Raw genomic sequence first — 7,500 nt, forward strand, 5'->3', positions numbered from 1 at the left:
GAGAGAGAGAGAGAGAGAGAGAGAGAGAGAGAGAGAGAGAGAGAGAGAGAGAGAGAGAGAGAGAGAGAGAGAGAGAGAGAGAGAGTTATGGTGTGTTAACTCAATCATGTAATTCTATAACAAACGATTATATATTATCAATTATGAGTATATTGTCACAGTGGCTAAGCACTTCCATACCTTCCCATCCAGTGAGAGAAGGAGGAGGAGGAGGAGGAGGAGGAGGAGGAGGAGGAGGAGGAGGAGGAGGAGGAGGAGGAGCAGGAGGAGGAGGAGGAGGAGGAAGGGTGGAGCTAATCAGCTAAATTAAAGCGAACAGACTACAACAGTTTAGTTTATTGGCGACAAAAGTATTCCGGCGCACAATATTATACACAATAAATATCCAGTGTAGTTTTATCCAGTACCGAGAATTTAAGCCAATTGCAAAGCGTGCAGAAATAGGTTTACATAAAGTGTTAAGTGCCCGGGACAGTTTTACATTTAATTGTACGAGAATTGAGATACTCGCACAAGTATATTTCCATTGAACATATACCAGTGACCAGCCAGTATATACAAATTGGATTCGGTTAAACTTGTCGCATCTGGTTTCTTTTTGCACCGAGGGAGTGAGGAGTGTGGAATCCAGTGTGCGCTTTGTGTATCCTGTTCTTAGCTGCCTCCACACATGTCTGGCTGAAATGTCTGCTTAAAAAGAAAACTAATATATTACTTGTGCTTCCTTGTGCTAGCCATCTAATCGATAATGAAGGCATGACACTTATCACTTATCACTTCCTCTCGGTAAAACATTAAAAGTCTGGAAGAAATGTTTACTTGAAAGAAAAACAATATATCACTTCTGCTTCCACGTACTAACCCTCTGACCGATAACGACGGCATGGCGCTTCTCTCAGTAAAACATAAAAAGTCATGCTTGAGATATTCCATTCAAGTGTAAGGCAGCAATGTTTGAAGAAATATCACCTAGACGATTTTTCAAGGCCATAATATAAAAAATACACTATAAGGTTTCAATTCTAAAGCTCATTGCCTCACTCACCACTCAAGACGGCAGAGAATCAGCAACGAGGGTGTTTTGCGGAGAGTCAGTAAGAAGCTTTCCAACACTGCATTAAACTGTAGATGGCGTTGATATTCGTAGGTGAATATATGTACGTTTTATAAAGAGACAGCCTCGTATCGGCCTGCTGGTTCCTTTACGCTTTCCTCGTGTCAATACTTTCTTAATCAGATCATCCTTTTACGGTGTCAGCGAGGGCCTTCAAACTGACACCCCGACTCGCTTGCACCAGACCATTTTAACAAGACTGAGTTGAAGCCATACCAAACAAAAGGATAATGCTCATGTTATCAGGTAAATCTGTTCCTTTCCACTCACACTTTGTAAAGAAAAATTTGCCTCTCGAGTTAAGCAATAGGAGCTAATATTTTTAAGCCACCAAAGTAAGTAGCAGTCCTGTTTAAAAATAAGAACCTTTAGGCTGTATTCTCAAACGCTTTACCTCGACTTCTTTCAGCACACTCTAGTGGATATCACTGACGTTTTTAAGGCAGTTTTTCACGATTCTACATTACTGATATAGAAAATATCGTGAGAATCTGACTAATCATCTATGCTGCCTTTGAAAATAGTCCCTGATGAACTTGTTAAGCGTTTCAAAGCAAGAGGCTTACCACCCAAGATGTCTCACAGCGATATACTTGTGATATATACTTGAGGCAACACGTGTCGCCTTCTTTGTGCACATGAATGTCGCGGCACCCGGCAGTCAGCGAGCCTAAGCGTGGGGGAGGCCGTGCGAGTGAATGAGCGAGCCTAACTATCTCTCAAGACAGTGTGTGATGTAATTCCCTGCCGTTCAAAGACTCATGCCACTAATCTGGTGAATAACCTTATTACTGAACGTCTCCGCTCCCTCCACATGCTCGGGTTGAGAATTAATAGAGCTTCACTCTCACTATGTCTTTTCCAACAGCGTGCCGCACTCTCGCCGGACTGCCGCTATGGACACTAAAGAGCAAATTGAGTCAATTAAGATATAAGATTAACACTTTCCCTGCTGTTAGTTGTGCTGATCTCAAATTGCCAGTCAGTCTGGGACATTTCCTGCTGCTCTACAGTCTCCCTTCCAAGCATTATACAAGTTAGAAATTGCCAAATCTGTTCTTATAAAGTTTTCAATGTGTTTAGTGCTGCAGGGAAAAGCTTAATGCTCACCTCTTGCAAGGACACATAACCGATTTTACCCAAGCTTACTGTGCTGTGACCATCGCCTAACAGGAGGTGCAGAAAGATAATACTGCATTGTACTCTCCTTAATGAACTTCCAGCTCACCTGTCTGTATATAAGACTTCGAAGCCCGACACACGGATTTGATATGACAGATTCTTCAGTGATAGTTTACACTGCCTCGCGGGTGTTCTCATTGTTCAAGGCTCATTACAATTATTCTTAAATACTTCCTTCGTTCCGCTGTCATTTCAATCATTTAAGTTCTTCCAAGGATACTGTAATTGTTTCATTCCAGTCAAAATTATTACTCTCGAGATATTTCAGTAATTCCAGAGATTGCTTTCATTTCAATCATACGAGTATCTAACAATTTCGAGTTACTTAAGTTGTTGCAATTATTCATCTTTCAAGTTTAGTAAAAATTCTACCAAGTACATTTCTTTCAGGGTTATTTTAATGGTTGTAGAGAAAATTCAACTATACAGAGGTTACTAATAATGTTCAACAGATATTCAATTTGTTCAAACGACATTAATATTGTACAAAAGTTACCTGAATTCTTGCAAACGAATAAAATCGTTTCGTAATGCACTTTTTTATTTATTTATACCATGTGGGCTTTTCACGGGAATTTATGGGCTAAAGGGGATACTTTTTGGGGTACCTCCTATCTCAAAGCCCACCCGATAGGGAACCGTTGCCCCGAGTGAGGAAGCCCAACCTACACTCGGACCGTGGACAGGATTCGAACCCGTGCGCTTGGAGACCCCTCGAACCCAAAAGCATGCATGGTTCCACTTCTATACATGCATACATACAACTAAATATAAGTGTAGCCTTTTATATCTCAGGTGTGTTCATTATCTGCTTAAAGTCACCTGGCAGTTACCCGGACCCAGGTGAGTCTACACTTCGTCCAATCACAGGTAGCGCTTTCCGTCTCCTGCTAAACTCAGGGTAACTTTACACAGTCTCGCAATCACGGCCTTAATTCACGTAAAAGGTCAGGCAATTACTTGAGGTGAATGCAAGAATAGTGACAATTAATCAAACGTGTGTGTGTGTGTGTGTGTGTGTGTGTGTGTGTGTGTGTGTGTGTGTGTGTGTGTGTGTGTGTGTGTATGTGTGTGTGTGTGTGTTTAAGGGAGGAGGAAAAGAGGAGACCATTGATATTTTTATGGGTACAATGTAATGACTTGACTCCATTATGGGAGATCAAAGAGGCATTAGGTGTACACAGAATACACACACACACACACACACACACACACACACACACACACACACACACACACACCTGCACGTGTATGTCTTTCCCTGCCATGCCGAAGGAAAATTTCAGACTAATATATTAAATGACCTCCTCCTCCTCCTCCTCCTCCTCCTCCTCCTCCTCCTCCTCCTTCTTCCACTACTTAACCATTTTAAAGTCTCTTTCTTCCTCAGATTTATATTCCTTCTATTTCTGTCCCTCGTTCTTCTTTTCCTCCTCCTCCTCTTCCTCATCCTCATTTAACCTCACCTCTCTCTCTCATCTTACCACATCCACCTCCTCTTCCTCTTCCTCCTCTTTATTCGCTAATTCCTTTCTTTTCTCCTCTTTCTCCTCGCATTTCTTATACTTCCTCCTGCATCTCCCAGAACAAAGAGAGAGAGAGAGAGAGAGAGAGAGAGAGAGAGAGAGAGAGAGAGAGAGAGAGAGAGAGAGAGAGAGAGAGAGAGAGAGAGAGAGAGAGAGAGAGAGAGAGAGAGAGAGAGAGAGAGAGAGAGACGTAGTAGTCATTTCCCTAGATAATTCTGTCTTGTAAAGTCAATTCAAATCTGTGGCCTCGACGCGTGTTGAATGAAACAAGAGGGTAATCTCCTCCTCCTCCTCTTCTTCTTCCTCCTCCTCCTCCTCCTCCTCCTCCTCCTCCTCCTCCTCCTCCTCCTCCCCCATTTTATCCGTTCTCCACCCAGCTATCCCTTCCATCTCCCCTTCCATCCTCCTTTCAGATCTTATTTCTCTCTATTTCATTTGTATTCTCTCTCTCTCTCTCTCTCTCTCTCTCTCTCTTGCCACACTCATTTTCCACCCTCTTAAATGCCGAGGATGTGGATAAGATGGAGGAGAAAGAAGAGGAAGAAGAGGAAGAAAAGGAAGGGAAGAAGAAGAAGAAGAAGAAGAAGAAGAAGAAGAAGAAGAAGAAGAAGAAGAAGAAGAAGAAGAAGAAAGAAAGAATGAAGAACCAAGACGAAAAAATAAAGAAAAAAAATAGACACGAATAACAGAAAGAGAGAAAAAGAAACACTAGTAGAAATAGAAAGGAAATAAAAAAAAGGAGAAAGAGCACAAAATAATAACAAGACAATGGAAGAAAAAAAAAAACAGCAAACTCACAACGCAAAAAACTTATTCATCTTAAATATTGTGAAGATGGAGGATAAAACAGAAGGAAGGCATATCCCCGTCCACCACTCACTGGCACACGGACTGAAGAGGAGGAGGAGGAGGAGGAGGAGGAGGAGGAGGAGGAGGCGGAGGAGGTAGTAGTGAAAGAGAAATGGAATGGGAGAAGAGGAGAACCACTGCTGAGATGAGTGAAGAGAGGTCAGGAGTGGAGGAAGAGGAAGAGGAAGAGGAGGAGGAGGAGGAGGAGGAGGAGGAGGAGGAGGAGGAGAGTTCAGGCAGTACCCATGGAGACAGAGATGTAGGTAAGTGGGAAGGTTTACTGGAATGAGAGAGAGAGAGAGAGAGAGAGAGAGAGAGAGAGAGAGAGAGAGAGAGGCCCTCGACCAAGGGAAGGGTTTACAAAAGCTCTGGAAACTGTTAACTAGCTATCGATCTCACGGCAGCGGCGGCGGCGGTGGTGGTGGTGGTGGTGGTGGTGGTGGTGGCGATGGTAGTGGTGGTGCTGGTGGAGGTAGCAAGAACGAGGAGGAGGAGGAGGAGGAGGAGGAGGAGGAGGAGGAGGAGGAGGAGGAGGAAAAGAAGCAATAATAAGAGGAGAAGGAGGAGGAGGAGGAGGAGGAGGAGGAAGAAGAAGAGGAGGAAGAGATTTGATAAGAGAAGAAGAGAACCAGGAAAAAGCGACACATAGCAAAACATGAGAGAGAGAGAGAGAGAGAGAGAGAGAGAGAGAGAGAGAGAGAGAGAGAGAGAGAGAGAGAGAGAGAGAGAGAGAGAGAGAGAGAGAGACGAAAACGAGACACGAAAACGAGACAAAAACGAGAAACAAAAAACGAGAACGACAAACTAAATCGAGAAGCGAAAACCAAGACGAAATCTTCTGTGTGTGTGTGTGTGTGTGTGTGTGTGTGTGTGTGTGTGTGTGTGTGTGTGTGTGTGTGTGTGTGTGTGTGTGTGTGTGCTTGCCCGCCGCGGAATTGCTAAAAGGTTCTTTGACGCTAACAAAGTAAGAGGTGGCCTGCATTAGGGAACAAAGCGACGCATCAATCCCGCCGTCCTGCACACTCCTACTAATACATGCAAATCCTACAGGGTGGATAGGCTGCTGCTGCTGCTGCTGAAGGGAGGATGGCTGGGGGAGGAAGGGGAGAGTTACAGGTCTGCGGGAAGGGGAGGTGCGTGGCAGAGTGGTTTGTGGGGGGAGGAGGGGGAGGGAGGGAGGAGGAGGAGGAGGAGGAGGAGGAGGAAAGTGGAGGAGAGGGAAGTGGAAAAGAATTGGTAAACTGGAACGAAATGAAGAGAGGAGGAAAGCAAAGGGTTAAAATTAAGAGAGAGAAGAAATGAGGAGGGAAGATAAAGAGGAGGATATATATAAATGAAGGAGGAATGAAGAAGAGAAGCAAAGCAGAAGAAAAAGAAGAAGAAGAAGAAGAAGAAGAAGAAGAAGAAGAAGGCCAAAATTCCAGATTGTGCTGAAATGTGAGGAAAGTTGAAAAAAAAAAAAATAAACAAACATAGGAAAGAAGAGAAGAGGAGGATAGGACGGGGAAGAAACAAGAAAGAGAAGCAAAGGGAGGGGAGAAAAATAAGCCAAACTGGAGGAGAATGAGATGAAAGGAAGGAAAGGGGATTAAAATTAGGACATAAGAAAGAGAAGGGGAAGAAGAGGAACAAAAAAGGGATGCGAGGGAATGAAGGAAATAAGGATAAAAAGGAAGACAGAGGAATGAGAAAATAAGCCAAAATAAGAGAAGAGAGGAGGAAGGAGTTAAGATGATATAAGAAAGAGAGAAGAGAGGGCTATGAGATAAAGAGTAAGATGAGAGAAAGAGGAAAAGGAAGAGAGGAGAAAAAGAGGCAAAATTAGAGAGAGAGAGAGAGAGAGAGAGAGAGAGAGAGAGAGAGAGAGAGAGAGAGAGAGAGAGAGAGAGAGAGAGAGAGAGAGAGAGAGAGAAGAGGAACAAGAAAAAAACGGAAATAAACAAAAATATGCCAATTTAGAACGAATAAGAGAAAGAAAGGAAAGGGTTTGGAGAGAAAATAAAAAGGTAAGAAAAATGGAAGAGGGAATGAGAGAATATGGAAGAAGAAAGGGAAGATGAGCAAAAGGAAGACGATAAAGGAAAACGAATTATTAGGAAATCAGAGAAGAAAGAAAATAAAGAAGAAAGAAGAGGAAAGATTAAAAAAAAAAGGGAAAATTGAGTTATGACGTGAAAATATTAACAACAAAAGGAGAAAAAAAAAAAAAAACAGAATAAAGGAGAAAAAAGAAAAATATTGCTGAAATTTCCCTAGAACAGTTTCCTCCACCTCTTCCTTTTCCCTCTTTCTACATAGGGAGGGAGAGAGAGAGGGAGAGGGAGGGAGGGAGGGTGTGCATAGAGGGGAAACTGTGATGGAGGATAGGAGGAAAGGAGGGAGGAAGGGAGGGAAGGGTTGTGGGTGCGGGAGGTTGGTGGGGCTTCTGGGGTTGCCGGGGGGGACACAGGGATGTTGACAGAACCGTGTGTGTGTGTGTGTGTGTGTGTGTGTGTGTGTGTGTGTGTGTGTGTGTGTGTGTGTGTGTGTGCTGCCTGGCTGGTCGGAGAGGTGCAAATACGGTTCTGGTGTGTGCAAGGGGGTGGAGGAGGAGGAGGAGCGGGGACAGGAGGAGGAGGGACGGGAGAGGAGGAGGAGGAGGAGGAGGGAGGGAGGAGGAGGAGGAGGAGGAGGAGGAGGAAAGGGGTTGTGGCGGGCTGAGGCAAACACTGTGTTGACACAAGAACTGAGGCATATCACGGGATATCAGCCTCCATTTTCCTCCTCCTCCTCCTCCTCCTATTCCTATTCCTTTTCCTCCTGTTCCTATTCTAGCTCCTCCTCCTCCTC

At 44.0% G+C, this 7,500-nt stretch overlaps 1 protein-coding gene across 9 annotated transcripts in view; it reads right to left on the bottom strand.

The window, feature by feature from the left end:
* LOC123515241 (protein pangolin, isoforms A/H/I/S-like) overlaps positions 1-7,500 on the bottom strand; it is a 407,961-nt gene that overhangs the window by 40,297 nt on the left and 360,164 nt on the right. The window lies entirely within an intron of this gene.

The sequence above is a fragment of the Portunus trituberculatus genome, chromosome 38 (genome assembly GCF_017591435.1).
Source record: "Portunus trituberculatus isolate SZX2019 chromosome 38, ASM1759143v1, whole genome shotgun sequence".
Lineage (NCBI taxonomy): Eukaryota > Metazoa > Arthropoda > Malacostraca > Decapoda > Portunidae > Portunus > Portunus trituberculatus.